Here is a 14196-nt window from a genome sequence, read left to right on the forward strand (position 1 = left end):
TTACTATTTTTTTAGCTGCATAATCCACGTACCAAATCAGCTCATCTATTGAAGTTTTTACCAGCAGAACCACTGCAGTCTAAACGAGATGAGATGGTTAGAGAGGGGAGGGCGACATTGCAAAGCACTGCATATGTAAGGGTTCACATACACAGACATACACCCTCTCACACGATCTGAGCTCAAGGTTCAACTGATCCACACAACAGAAAAATGTTTCTACTCTTAAAAATTAGCACACAGCAAAACAGCATAACAAAAAAACAAACAAACAAACAAACAAACAAACCCCACAGCTAAACCTCTTAAAAATGTTTTTAAATCAAATTTAAAAATATTGCTTACCCGAAATATCCAGGTTACAACAATCCAGCTGCTGTAGAATTCACCTAATTTCTTCGACATAAATAAAATGCTCCTCTTTTTTTGCTCTTAATCTTCGAGCACAGCCTCAGACCAGCCTTCCTTCTTTCATTAGCTGGACATGTGTCAGCTCTCTCACATCTGCGATTTCTCACTGACTAGAGCCGCCTGTCCGATCCCAGGGAAACACAGATGGATCCCAGATGGGAAGGTCCAGCCAAACAGACCAGCTCTTTACCTCGCCAGAATACCCAGATATAGACACACACCCTCCCTTCTTTCTCTCTCTCTCTCTCTCTCTCTGTTACCAGGGCTCCTTGCCAGCTGATGTCACTAAGCACACACCTACCAGTGACTCTCAGCCACTTTGACATTAACTTGTTAAATACCCATAATTTGTTTATGGCTGACAATAACATTGATACTGTGCTACAACAATCCATGCTAGCTCCCTGTGAAGAGGGGCTTCAAAGGATAAGACTATTGGACGTTCAACTGGACTGACCCTTCCAAAATCCTTTATGCCTTCATGCTTACACAGCTCTTGTTTGTGGAGAATGCCTGTTGTAAATTATTCTCGTAGGCAGCCTGTAGTGCTGAAGAGAGCCTTAATTTTAGCACTCAGTTTTAAAACCTGGATTTGGATAAACTGTTTGGTAAACAAATTAATTTTCTGAAGGTTTCCTAGTACATGTAAATCTTTCGTGTAAACAGCCTTCAAATTTCAGTCCCAGTTTGCAAAATTGCAAAGCTGGCATGTGTTAACAATTAGAAGCAATAAGAAGATACTATTCTCATGGTGCAAGAATATATAACCAGGGCTGGAAAACTCAGAGGGGGAGTGATTAAATACGTAACATACTAATCACAGAGGAGGTGAACTGTTAAAGAAAAACATGCCTTATTGTTTAGTGCTATGTATAGTGGATTCATGGGATAAATCTTTTTTTTAGCAGTAATCAAGGAAGCTCATAGAAGAAAGCCATTGGACACAACCAACTTGGAGTGTTTCCGTAAAGTATTTTGGGCTGGTCTACACTAGAAAAAATTAGATTGACCCAGCTATGTCGCTCAGGGATGTGAAAAATCCACCACCCCAAACTGACCTAACCCCCCAGTGTAGACAGCACTTGTTCAAAGGAAGAATTCTTCTGTTTACCTAGCCATTGCCTCTCAGGGAGTAGATTTACTACAGCAAGAGGGGAACCCCAATCATAACTGCAGTAGGTATCTACACTGAAGCGCTACAGCTGTGCCTATCTACCACTAAGCGTAAGCATAGCCTTAGACATGATAGCTCTGCAACAGGTAAGCACCTCTGCCAGGATTCTCACTTTGCTGTAGCCACTCACCAACATACACCTTGGACAACAACAGACCTCAGCCGGCAGCAGCTACAGTGATCACATTGCACCAGTGCTTCACACATGGAGCCAGATGCTGGGAACTAGGGGTTGCACAGTTCACTTCCACAGACAGTGCCCCACATACAAGGGTCCCTACTTGAGTTCCACACTGCTTCAGCTCCTTGAAGGAGGAAAGAGGTGACCGCACCACCACACTGCCTCTGGGGACTTCCTTGAGCTGTGCAGGTTCAAACATGTAACATGGCCCTTTTAAAAATCCTGTGGGCAACACTGAAAGTTTCCCATCTATTTGTCTGAAAGCTAGGCAGCTCAACAAAACTCCCAGCACCTAATGACAATGTAAAGCCCAACATTGCCAAGACTACCAAATGCTGACTTAAAAAAGGGGAAATCCTGATTAAGATGTAATTCTCTGAAGATCATTGGCACAAATATGGCAGAGGTGGCTGATGATGGATGGTAGATAGTTATTTAGCTTCCCTGAGAATTTTACTGCATGATTCTACCACAATGATATCTAAGGGCCAACGTGCAATGGGACTACTCCAGGCAGAGAGTACTATGTATGATAAAAATACTTGCAGGAACAGGCCCCAGGCTACTGGAACTTATACAGAAAATGAATGGCCTCAGACAATTAGAACCCAGGGATGCTGGCCAATTACTGACCCAAAACTGGTAAGGGTGGTTCTCAGTTATTAAATTCCCAGTGCTTTGTTTGGTTACTGGTCCTCAGAAACCCACAGCCCCAGGCTCACAACAGACATGGCCACTTCAGTGTCTCATCTCCCTCTTCATCCCCAGTTTGCCCTGTTTCTCATCATTCCCAAGTCAAGTCAAGAACGCCTCATTTCTCTTGGGAGGGTGGAATAGAAGGGGATAGGGAGGGAGAGGAGGAGCTTTTAAAGTAAAGGTTAAAACAGTTCTCTGTGGGAGACGGAGCTAGTCCTTCCTAAGCAGCAAGGGTGGGGTTAGAGGTACTGAGGGAAAGAACTCCAGTCACTTGAGCGTGCCCCCTACCAACTCAGTAATAACAACACCCTGGACTCACACATGCTTCTGTCTTCAGCTTTGGAGTTTCAGCCCACAGAGCCACAATCAGGATTTACAGGACCGAACATGTGTGCCATCCTTCCCTTTGGGCAGCACTCTGTCAGAGCATGGTAATGGGGTGTCTGCTCACAAAGGAGAATTTCCTCCTAAATAACATATGAAGTCATTCAATCACAAGGCTTCACCCCTCTTAAAACTTAGTTGGTGGGGATTGTTTTCTATATTTAACTATTAAAAAAAAAAAAAGGTCTATTCAAATATCCCCAAAGCCTCTATTTATTTGTGCTCTACAGTCAGTCAACCAGCCAGCACAGGGGGCACTAGTTTCAGCCTATTCTCAGATCTCTATGTCCCATGAAGTGACAACCAAGGTGTCAGTGCATCAATAAGAAAGTTAGCTATAACAAAATGATGTTAAAATTTCAGTTTCCTTGAGAAGAAAGGGTTCAAATGGAAATTAGTAAACCTAAGTGTCCCTTTACAATAGTTTCCCTTTGCAAGAGAGTTCACTTTCAACTATGCTTGTTATTAGTATAGTACATCTGAACGACGTGATTCATTCCAACGGCTAGGGGAGGGTATCACTTGGAGAGCTGACACATTTAGCCTTTCTGCCCCAAAGAAATTGAACCAGAGTTTACATTTGCAATCAGTCCCCTACAGCTATGCAACTGTTCTGTAAAACAGTTTACATCGGAGAGATTAAAGCAGGTGAAGTACTAATCTGTTCATGAGAGGTTTCATTTGAAAAAGTTAGGGTTTTGGGTGTGTTTATCGCCTTTTACAAAGCACATGCAAAATACTGAGGCTCTCAATATTTCACAAAACAAGAGAGAAAAAAAGTGCATCTTAGTTATGCAGACAAAAACAAGTTTAAAAAAGATAAAAAAACCCAAAATTTTAAAATTTAAGAACTATTTTCCTCATGTTTTGGCCTGCAGTCCCAAACACCACCAGGGGAAAAGTCAATTTGCAACAGCTGCGGACAGCTAGTTCAGTCCAAGGACTAAACAACACAATTAGGGAAACCGGGAAAATATTAATGCAACAGCTTCACAAAAACTGTTAAATACTGTTTTATTATTGTTGCGGTGCAAATGTATTCCCCCAAATTCAGAGGCCCTGGGGGCATCTCACCATCCTTATACAGTCAGAAGCATGACTGTATAAGAATGGCACCTTACTCAACAGATGTGCTCTGTGGTTCAGATTCATATCTTTGTTTTGTGACAAAAAAAGTTTTTCCTTTAAGTCCTGGTAGCTAGCCCAGCTCTGAGAGAGAGAACTGAATATTTTTTTTATTTTTATTTTATTTTATTTTTTTTTGCTTTGTCAACTAGGTTCCATCTGCAAAATCCCTTGTTATTGGTTACCGTGCATAAGCCAAAGAACCCATCTCAGTTTCCAGAACTCAAAGTGAGTTTGCAGGATATAGCATTAAAAGAAACAGGCCAGACTATTGTCAGCTACTGCTAAGGAGCACAGATTAAAGGGCGGGGCGGGGGAGGCGGAGAATACAAAAAGATGGCATAGAGCTTGCTCTTGATTTCCACCCAATTCTGCTGTACATACAGCTAGTTCCCAAGTATAAATTAGAACAGGCATAGACTGCTTTAACTCTGGCTGCAAACGGCCCCAAGAGGCCAAAACTGCAGTCAGGAACAGACACAGCACAAGAAAGTCCCAGCCACATCATCTTTCCTCTAGTCAACCCCATATGCTGGCAGCAGTGTGAGGGTGTAGCAGAGGAGGCTCTATGACCGTATAAGTCCCCCATGTGGTGGGATGATCCTCCCAGGGCCAAATATACCAGCTCTACAATCAGATTCCCCACATGTTGCAGTGTAATATGGACACACTGCCCAGATGGATCTGGTCAAACATCTTTTTTCTTGTAACATGAGCAAAGTCGCTCAAGTCATTTGGATACAAATATGAAGCCTCACAGTGCCTTTTTAAGAGAGCCACTTTTCAGAGTATAACCATGGGCGACTAAGATTCCCACGCCTTGAGGTGTGTGATTGGGACCACATCCATACTCTGTGCAAAGAGGCACATTGCAGTATACACAAGTTTTTCAAATCCTTGTTGTACTAGTGGCTTTGATTGGATGTGTCGTACCAGTGTTATTAAAATGACAGAAAGCTACTCTGATAGCAAGGGCACTTCATGATACCACCCCATCAATGGCAGAAAGCTTCTGAGGAGCCATCAGAAGAAAACTACTTTGTCAACAGGCACATGAATTGTTGAGGATTCCCCCCAAACAACTTATTCTTAGGTATTTTTAAAGAAAAAAAAACAAAACCCCAATGTCCTACAAAATTTTATTTCAAGTCGTTATATGCAAGAATGCCTTTGAGACCACTAACTTTTGTTGTAGCAGTCAATTGTCACTCAGCGGCAAAACAAATCTTTCCCCTTATTTTCACAACCCTGAAAATAGTTTTTAAGTGGAGAAAAATCAGAGACGTCAAGGATGTTAAAAACAGTTTACAGATATATTAATTCAGCGTTACAGAGCTATTAGGAAAATTTGCCCACCCTTTACCAAATTTAAAAGAGAATTTAAAATGTTACTTTACTTGCCTGTGTCAAAACAAGAGAAGAGACATACCCACTTCTCATGAAGGTGAACAGAGATGCACTGCACTGAGTAGCCTTATAGGGTCTGTCTACACAGCAACTAGACACCTGCAGCTGGCCCATGCCAGCTGACTCAGGCTCGTTGGACTCAAGCTGTGGGGCTGTTTCATTGCTGTGTAGACCTCCGAGTTTGGGATGGAGCCCGGGCTCTAGGACCCTTTGAGGTGGGAGGGTCCCAGAGCTCAGGCTGCAGCCCAAACCAGGAAGCCTACACTGCAACAAAACAGCCCTTCAGCCCAAGCCCTGGAAACCCAAGTCAGCTGGCACAGGCCAGTCACGGGTTTTTATTTGCAGCGTAGATATACCCATTGTGACAGAAAGAGGCATCACTGTAATAAAGAAAAATATGCACTTATATGGATGTTTTTTAATCTATAGCTATCAATCACTTTACAAAGGCGAGTGAACCTTGATTAGAGGCCTCATCCAAAGCCTGCTGAAGTCAACAGGAGTCTTTCCATTGACTTCCATGAGCTTTGGATCAAGTCTTACGTGACTTGCCCATGGTCACACAGCCCATCAATGCAACCCATCTCCAAACCCCTTGCTCAGTATTCCATTCACTAGACCAAAAGGGAATGGTTTTGTATCGTTTACTTTTCTTTACAAAGGAAAGTATTTCAAAATAAGTTATCGGTGACTCCTTACTACAAAAGCTCAGCAACTGAGAAACAAAGCAAATCCTTCAACTATGGTGGTATTTCTCTGGAGCAGGTCTCTTGAATCAAATTTTCTGCTAAGCTAACCATCCACTCCCTGCGCCTTTGCCAGCAGAAGGAAAAAATATAAAGACAAGACCTACCAACAAGAAAAAATAAACCATGTAAATTGACAGACATCAAGCAGGATCCCTAGTTAAAACAGGCAACTAGCTAGCTTGCTCTGACAGCAGCCATCGCTAAGGATTCTGCAATCCAGATGTTGATACTGTGCGCGGACACCACCATGGAAAGAACTAATACTGCATGCAGCGGCTAGGAAAATTGCTCTCCCCGTCTCTGTGCATTAATCTGGTTCTACTTTCTTCACATGGGAACGTTCCATGGAAAGAACTATGAAAACAAAGCTTGAACACTGCAGACTATTGATATATGCTGCTAGCTGTGGTTTCTGGGAAAGCAGAGAAATCTGGAGAATTTTTCCAGTTTCCAGTGGAATTTTTATGCCTATCACAGTCCATTTCCCCGGCAAACAGAGAAAATCTGAACGTGCTTTAACTTCTATTAAATTCCTCACATATTTCATGATGCACCGTGGCTTTATTTTTTGCTTTCTGGGCTCCTATCTTGGAAAGACACCTCACATTTATTCATGGCAACCATGGAAAGTATTTACCGTTTTAAGCTCCCCACTTTCCACTGCATAGAAAATAAATCCAAAAGTACCAGGGCAGCCAAAGTCATTTGTCAGGGTAAATGGAAACTGTAAATTCATGCTAAATGGAATGCGATGGAAACCAATTGGAATCCTTCTCCGCTTCTAGTCTCCAAGTTTGGCAGGAAAGTCAAACGTTTGGTTGCCCCTTTTATTCCTTATATGAAAGCCACTAGATCCAGGAAGGGACAGCAGACTTGGATGCTTTTGAAGGTTCAGGGGAAGCTCACTGCCTATTGCTGTCTGGGGGGAAACATGGATAATGCTCATTCAAGTTCGCAAGAGTGCTGCACGGAAGCCATCCTCTCAGGTGCACTGACTGGAGATTAGATCTCTTGGTGTGCAGTAAATTCAGTACACTTAAACATACCTGTTTCAACAAGTTCATTGTTTAAACCAGCACATGGCCGATTCTGTTAGCAGGCTTGTCTACCATAACAGGCTGGCCACCTGTTGGTACCAGTGCAATTAATGTTGATTATTTACATGCACTAAGCAGTCAGGGTTTTACCATTTGGTTTTACTATGTCAGGAGTGACCAAACTTACTGACCCTCTGAACCACATAAGACAATCTTCAGAAGTTCGAGAGACAGGGTTGCACCTGTCGGGGCTTCAGCCCCACTGCTGTGGAAGCCCAAAGCCCCGGCAGGTGTGCCCTGTGAAGCTGAAGCCTTGATACCCCTCTCCCCGCTGGGCAGAAGCCCCTACCCCACCACCCCGCTGCAAGATCCCAAGCTCTCACCACCCCACCCCCCGCAGTCTGGTAGGTGGAGAATATACACCAGGTGATGTCAACTTATTTCAAAGTTTGAACTGGGGATGCAAGGAATTTCATTTAACAGCAAGGTGGGCTAAGAAGTGAGTTGGGAATGAAAGTTCAAGAGCAATGAATTAAGCAGACAGACACTTACTACAATGCAGTCTACTGAATTTGTACAGATAATGTTTTCCACATGAGAAAAATGGAAGGAAAGGTTACCTGTTCATTGTTGCCACTCTACCTCACAAGTGAAGAAAAAAAATACCTGAGAATTTTGTATCCTTTCCAACAAAAGGAACTTTTTCTAAATCTAACACCCTTGCCCTGACCAGAAATCCAAGTCCCTGTAGCCGTCACGGGTATTTAAACCAAACACTGAAATATGGAAAATATGAGTAATCCTATTTGGAAAGAGTAAAACCCAGCCTGCAGAGGATTAAATTTAAACAGTTAGTTCAATAGCTCTGTAACAACAATATTTTCCAAGTGGCAGGATGAAAAGATACAAGATTCTGGATTCGTTCAACTTCAGGTGTTCATTAAAAAGATATATATCCTCATAACTCCCATTTCTGCAACTCTTATCTTTCTTAACTAGTCATCTCAGTCAGGATGATTAGGAATATTTACCACCTTTGGAATGTAAACTGGCTGAAATCTTTTTCTGGCAAACTCAATCACCACACTCAGTCACTTCAAAAACCCTCCAGCATTACTCTCTTATAAACCACACTGAAAATCTTTGACATTTTGGGCTATGTATTTAAAGGGCTTCAATCTTTTGTGTCCCTTTGTGCCCACAAGTCCTGTCTCACAGGTTGAAATGACTGTGCATTCACATTTAGAGAGTTTTGAAAGCCTGTTTCCATGTTCAGTCACATCACTCTTCTTTTGCACATCCTTGGGATATACAGGACTTGTTAGAAGCATCCCTCAATTCACTTTGAACCCCACCCCAAACAATTATTCAAACCTTAGTCCCTCCCCCTCCCAACCCTCCCCCCCCCCCCCAAGAGCGGAAGATCTAGGAAAACAGTAGCAGAGACTGTTAAAAATCTACTGAAACAGGAATTTTCAATGCTGTGATTTGCTGAATTCTCTCTTGTTGTAGGAATAACATTCACAATAAAATGAATGTGATGGATCCCAAACACCTCAAGTAAGCTGTGAAACATACTGTCCCACAGAGGCAGTTTACTTCCTGGTATTGTACTTCCCTCTATCATTACTTTATTCCTTAAAGGCTGATACTTTTCCCAACCCAGCCAATAGCTTGTTTTGTTTCTTTGTCATCACATCTCTATTTTAATAGAGGTTTTTAACCCCTCAACATGGGTTTCTATTTCTTATTCACAAGCATTACACAGAAATAATATTGTTGGTTTTCTTTTGAAATTGCATTTAAAAAACCCCAAAATTTTAGTTGAATAATATCTGCTATCAAGTGGCTGCTTCCCCATGTACCTTACTACCTCTGCGTGATTACAGTGCCTAAATATGTTATGGTACTGGAGAGGCACAGAAGGAAATCATAGAAATGTAGGGCTGGAAGGGACCTCAATAGGTCATCTAGTCCAGGTTTGCTTTCATGGCAGACTACAGCAGTCACTAACCCGATAACTTGAGTTTTAAAACCCAAGTTTCTAACCCAAACCACAACCTCTCTTTAAAAGACTATTTTGCAGTGCACCCAGAAGCTATAAAATTGTGACCAACACTGCACTGCAAACCACCAACTAATGGATTTGAAGTAGCACTTTCCAATGAAGTAATATAAATAAGAATGCCGATTGTTGCCAAACTTTTGTTAGTTTTGCAGATGTAATGCTGAATGGAATTCTCTCATGCCCCTCCCTGATCAAAGACAAAAAATAAAGGGTGACTTAACTTTCGGTTTTGTTTTTATCTAAATGTGAACTTTTTCCTCCCAAAGGCAATCTTTGGCAGCCTGCTCTTGTTGTCAATTGGGCCTCTGGATCATTAGCCTCATAACAAATGGTGGCAGTTGGAAAAGAGACAGACCTTTTGTGCCTGCAGTGGTATTTCAAGCTCTCAGCTCTTGGCTCCATGAAGTCTGATTTAGCAGCACTGCTGGGAGCTATTAGTTTACGAAAGAACCAGCACGCCCACCCAAGCACAGTAGACTGCAAGGGGCTCCTCTTACACTGATGCCATGTGCCTTTCATTCTGCCTGGAGGAGTTTGAAAGGTTGTGGTTTCACTTAGTACAGGAAGCCAATCAAAAACCAGAATGGCCAAGGGAAAAGAGTGGAGGTCAGACAAAGAATGGTCGGATTTCAGCCATGCTGTGGTGTTGGAACATGCAAAGATATTAGTTGATGCACAACTTATTGCAAGTGTTTGTTCTCCCACCAACTTGTAACTTTTAAGATTGTAAATTCCAGCGTCTCCCTTTCATTTGCTCTTCCCTTCACACTGCCCTTTGCTCCTAATTTTCCTTCCTTCTTGGTGTCTCTCCTGCACATTTTCAGCATCTTTTCGCTTTCCTTCCTTTACCATCCTGTTTCTCTCCTTTGTGAAGTTCTTCTCTTCCTTCCCGAAATTCCATCATCCCTGCAAATTCTACCCTCAACTCCCCAGCTATTCCTTAGACATACAGAACCCCATCAATCACTTGTCCCCAAAATAAACTCATTCTACTCCTTTCATCCCCGACACATTTACGCCAAGTTCAGCTACCTCCCCATACCCTTCATTCCCTGCCTCAAATGCTCATTGCACCTCCAAAAGCATACACCTCAATCAATAAACCAAAGGAGAGAGGGAGGGACCCAGGAGGCTGTTCCTCTGCAGCCTGCCAGCCCAGCCAGCTGGGATCTTTGTCTGGGGGAGCACGGAGAAGGAGTGGGAGAAGGAAGGAACTGGGGAGAAGTATGGCTAACTGCTTGCTTGTTCAAATATCCCCATTATTGATAGGCAGCGGCAGCCCTCATCATTGCTCCTTCTCGGACAATGTCGGGCTGCGCCATGAAGAGTCAATAGCTTTTGGGCAGCATTGCTTGGGATAGTGATGCAGCAGCAACCACGGCACTATGGCTCAGAGCAAAAACTGGCGGCTACCTAAGTACAAAAGGCCAATTTTTAAAGGTATTTAGGAACCTAAAGATGCAGATAAGCACTTAGTGGGATCTTCAAGAGCAACTACTTGTATCTTGGCAGTCAGCCCAGGTCCAGTCTGGCTCTCACTACCCAGTAGCTTCAGTGTTTGGGTTGCAAACACAGCAAAGAATAGTTTTTCACACAACGCACAGTCAACCTGTGAAACTCCTTGCCAGAGGATGTTGTGAAGGCCAATATTATAACAGAATTCAAAAAAGAACTAGATAAGTTCATGGAGGATAGGTCCATCAATGGCTATTAGCCAGGATGAGCAGGGATGGTGTTCCTAGCCTCTGTTTGCCAGAAGCTAGGAATGGGCGACAGGGGATGGATCACTTGATGATTACCTGTGCTGTTCATTCCCTCTGGGGCACCTGGCATTGGCCACTGCTGAAAGACAGGATACTGGGCTAGATGGACCTTTGGTCTGACCCAGTATGGCCGTTGTTATGTTCTAAATCCTGCCCAGCAAAGTTATTTTTTCCTGATTCTGCACTGTTTTAAGGAGGCAATGTGGTCTAGTGGAGAGATCACCGGACTGGGATTTGTGAGACCTGGGTTCTCCTCCCAGCTCTGACACTGACCTGCTGGCTGACCTTGAGCAAGTCACTGCGTCACTCTGTGCCTCAGTTTCCCCATCTGTAAAATGGCAATAATGACACTGACTTCCTTTGTCAAGCACTTCGTGATCTGCTAAAGAAAAATGTGATACTATTACTATATCATGAACAAACTTACCTCAGGACAAAATTTATGCCAAGTCTAGGGACCTAAAGTTAGGCTCCAAAATCCATACTAAGAAAACTAAAGAAAAGGTTGCCTCATTTTGCAAAGGTGCCTCAAGCAGCAGCAGCAGCAGCAGCCCTTCACCTTGCTCAGTACCCTCTGAAAATTGGGCCACTTAAATCTGTAAACCCCTAAATATGGATTTAGGAGCCCAACTTCCACGCCAACATGTTTGAAAATCTTTACCTTCACCTTTTGTCACAAATGAGGCTTTCTTCCAGCACCATGAAGTATGTCACGAGGAGGTTCACGATTACAAGTTTCCAGGAACAATATTAGCATTCCTACAAGTTTGGTGAGAAGTGCTTCTCCTAAGTGAGCTCTTGGATTGCTACGTTGAGCAAAAATAGTCTAAGCTCTTTTAAAATTCACAGACAAAAAATTATGATGGGACTGAGGGTCACCTGAAGAAGAAGAGCAGCTCTGTGTAAGACAGCAAGCTTGTCTCTCACCCCAACAGAAGTTGGTCCAATAAAAGATATTACCTCCCCCACCTTTGTCTCTAGAATTTAATAAACAATTCCGTTGAGGATACACAAGAAAGATATCAACTCCAGCTCGTTCCCTTAGGTGTGCTGGCTCAGCAGGGTGAACAGGAGGAAAAAGCAGAAAAAAACTGTTTTAGTCACTAAAGTGAGCAGATATGACTGAATACTCACACAAGGGCAGATTTGCTATGTAGCATGGGGCCATTTTTATACAGACACCTTTTCAGAGTAAAACTGCAACTTAAGTTAACACCGTAAATACAGTAGCATTACTCGCTGTGAATTTATTTCATTGGACAAACATATTATGCACTGTAACTTCCCTTATATGTTGTGTTAGGTCTCAAAAACTAATATTAAGCCAGTGCCACAGGAGAAACATCTGAAATCAAGTGTATGCTGACAGAACACACCAACCCATCTTCCATTACAAACTTAAGAACTACACCAATGCTAACCATTAGTAGCTACCTAGAAAGCATGGGTCCAGTTCAAATAGGGAAGTGCAGTGAGCATCATCAAAACTCCAAGCCTGGCACTTTTCAGTGTAAATCTGTGTGTTTTGGCTTTGCTTATTCCTGACAGAGGATTAAGCTGACCTGTCTATTTTAGGGTTTTATACTGCTGCCCACCACCATGGTAGATGAGCGCCTGGCCACATCAAATAAATAGTGACGTCCCTTGTGGAGTTATCAATAAATACAAAGGAATAAATCATACTCAAAGCTTTCAAAAATTACTTTTCCATCAAAAATACCTCATTAATGGAAAATGCCCCACTGCCATGAATATGTCCATCATAGAAATGCACGTTTTCTAATTAAAAGCATAGGGTTTTATTCTCAACACCACAACATAGAACTAATTAGTAATGTACCTTATCATCATAATACAAAAAGAAAAGGAGTACTTGTGGCACCTTAGAGACTAACCAATTTATTTGAGCATGAGCTTTCGTGAGCTACAGCTCACTTCATCGGATGCATACTGTGGAAACTGCAGAAGACATTATATACACAGAGACCATGAAACAATACCTCCTCCCACCCCACTAGAATCATCAGCCCCTTTATTTTTAAAAGAAATCCAAGTGGCCTGCTCCCACCCAGCACTGCTTGACTGAAAGCTTCCTACAGCAGTGTAAATACAGTGCTCAAGAGGGTGTATTTGACAAATAAGCTAAAAAATAAATAAATCATGAACTATCAGGTAACTTCAAATAAGTGACAACTGTGCTGAATATTTCAAAGACAAAAACCTGCAGTTTTCATATTTTCTATTCAGTTGGATTCCCCTTGGATTAAATTATTGGCTCCTGATCCTGCAAAGATTTATGTACATGCTTAATTTCAACCACTGAGAACAGTCCTTTTGATGTCAAGTGTTTAGACTGTGAACACTTTGAGCCAGGTTTCAGAGTAACAGCCATGTTAGTCTGTATTCGCAAAAAGAAAAGGAGTACTTGTGGCACCTTAGAGACTAACCAATTTATTTGAGCATAAGCTTTCGTGAGCTACAGCTCACTTCATCGGATGCATACTGTGGAAAGTGTAGAAGATCTTTTTATATACACACAAAGCATGAAAAAATACTTCCTCCCACCCCACTCTCCTGCTGGTAATAGCTTTCTAAAGTGATCACTCTCCTTACAATGTGTATGTTAATCAAGTTGGGCCATTTCCAGCACAAATCCAGGTTTTCTCATCCCCCCCCTCCCCCCCTGCACACACAAACCCACTCTCCTGCTGGTAATAGCTTATCTAAAGTGACCACTCTCCTTACAATAAGAAAAGGAGTACTTGTGGCACCTTAGAGACTAACCAATTTATTTGAGCATGAGCTTTCGTGAGCTACAGCTCACTTCATCGGATGCATTCATCCTTACAATGTATATGATAATCAAGGTGGGCCATTTCCAGCACAAATCCAGGGCTTAACAAGAACGTCCGAGGAAGGGGGGGTAGGAAAAAACAAAGGGAAATACGTTACCTTGCATAATGACTTAGCCACTCCCAGTCTCTATTCAAGCTTAAGTTAATTGTATCCAATTTGCAAATTAATTCCAATTCAGCAGTCTCTCGCTGGAGTCTGGATTTGAAGTTTTTTTGTTGTAATATCGCAACTTTCATGTCTGTAATCGCGTGACCAGAGAGACTGAAGTGTTCTCCGACTGGTTTATGAATGTTATAATTCTTGACATCTGATTTGTGTCCATTTATTCTTTTACGTAGAGACTGT

At 42.4% G+C, this 14196-nt stretch overlaps 1 protein-coding gene across 2 annotated transcripts in view; it reads right to left on the bottom strand.

The window, feature by feature from the left end:
• Window positions 1–14196, bottom strand: part of CBFA2T2 (CBFA2/RUNX1 partner transcriptional co-repressor 2) — a 97807-nt gene that overhangs the window by 64057 nt on the left and 19554 nt on the right. The window contains exon 1 of one of the 2 annotated variants that reach the window (XM_073309911.1): window positions 346–1441. The exons of the other annotated variant lie outside the window; for it this stretch is intronic. The gene's annotated coding sequence lies outside the window, so the exon portion shown is untranslated. Of the gene's footprint in view, window positions 1–345; window positions 1442–14196 lie in introns of those variants that run through there. 2 annotated transcript variants of the gene reach the window in all.

Source organism: Lepidochelys kempii, chromosome 13 (genome assembly GCF_965140265.1).
Source record: "Lepidochelys kempii isolate rLepKem1 chromosome 13, rLepKem1.hap2, whole genome shotgun sequence".
In the NCBI taxonomy this organism is placed as follows: Eukaryota; Metazoa; Chordata; order Testudines; family Cheloniidae; genus Lepidochelys; species Lepidochelys kempii.